This window comes from Gossypium arboreum, chromosome 1, assembly GCF_025698485.1.
Source record: "Gossypium arboreum isolate Shixiya-1 chromosome 1, ASM2569848v2, whole genome shotgun sequence".
NCBI lineage: Eukaryota > Viridiplantae > Streptophyta > Magnoliopsida > Malvales > Malvaceae > Gossypium > Gossypium arboreum.
Genome location: NC_069070.1, coordinates 115,097,941 through 115,099,214, shown reverse-complemented (window position 1 = coordinate 115,099,214; position 1,274 = coordinate 115,097,941). Strand labels below are relative to the sequence as shown.

Sequence of the window (1,274 nt, the reverse complement as noted above, 5' to 3'; positions counted from 1 at the left end):
AGCCATTTTAGCCAGCGGAAAATATTTTAATAGAAACTTTTCGGTCATTTGTTACCAAGTAGTAATTGACCCTCGTGGTAACGAGTTCAACCACGGTTTAGCTTTGTCCCTCAATGAAAAGGGAAACAACTGAAGACGCATGGCATCATCAGAAACGCCATTGATTTTTGGTGGGTAGGACTCTATTATTCTATTCTGTTCTACATGACATATCTGAGATGGGCTAAGGCTCACATCGATTCTGTAACGGGCTGAGGCCCAGATTGTATATTTAAAGAACTGATTTCTGATGTTATGTTATGTGTATGGTTTCTGTGGGAATTACACACTGACTTGCGAAAACTTACCTTTTTCTATTTAATCCATACAGGTAATCCCCAAACATGATGGATCAGCGCGACGGAGGACTCGACGGTTGCCACACGTATTTAAACTATTTTTCTCTTGTTTATGGATTTATTGATTATAGGAAATGTTTATGTTATTGGACTTTATGGACTGTTGCTTAAGCTTTGGAAAGACTTAAATGGTTTACGAGTTTTTTTTAACTTCAAACTTGACAAAATATGAATTTTCCTATCAATGAAGGTTTTCCATAAAATGAACTATTTTTGCTAAAAAAAAATGACTGCTAAAGCTTCCACCATGAACTTATATTTTAAAACAATCGATTAATTAGGTAAATGATTTTGGATATAACAAAAGTCAACACATGAAAATGGTTTTATCGCAACAACTCAGTTTTTAACACGCTATCATGTGGCATCGCCAGATTCGGCCATAACATCTAAGTCAGGTTTAGGGTGTTACAGATAGTATGCCGTGCCAGTATTTTATGATCTTAATCCAGGTATTAGGAAACTCAAAATTGAGGCACAACAGTTCGAGCTGAAGCTAGTCATGTTCCAGATGTTTTAGACAGTGGGCCAATTCAGTGGAATGCCTACCGAAGATCCTCACGAACACTTAAGACTGTTTATAGAAGTGGGCGATTATTTCAAGATAGCCAGAGTTCTAAAAGATGTATTACGATTGAATTTGTTCCTATATTCACTAAGAGACAGAACTCGAGCTTGGTTGGATTCATTGCCACCAAACTCAATTTCCACATGGCTAGAGTTAGTAGAAAAATTCCTCATGAAGTATTTCCTGCCTAGCAAGAATGCTAAGTTGAGGAGCAAGATCACTGCTTTCCAACAAATGGATGATGAGTCCTTGTATGAGGCATGGGAAAGGTACAAAGAATTATTACGGAAGTGCCCTCATCATGGAAT

At 37.4% G+C, this 1,274-nt stretch overlaps 1 non-coding gene across 1 annotated transcript; it reads right to left on the bottom strand.

Annotated features, from left to right (window-relative positions):
• Positions 1 to 1,167: 1,167 nt before the first annotated feature.
• Positions 1,168 to 1,274, bottom strand: LOC128281809 (small nucleolar RNA R71). Its single transcript, XR_008272082.1, has one exon. It is a non-coding gene; the product is annotated as a small nucleolar RNA R71 (small nucleolar RNA).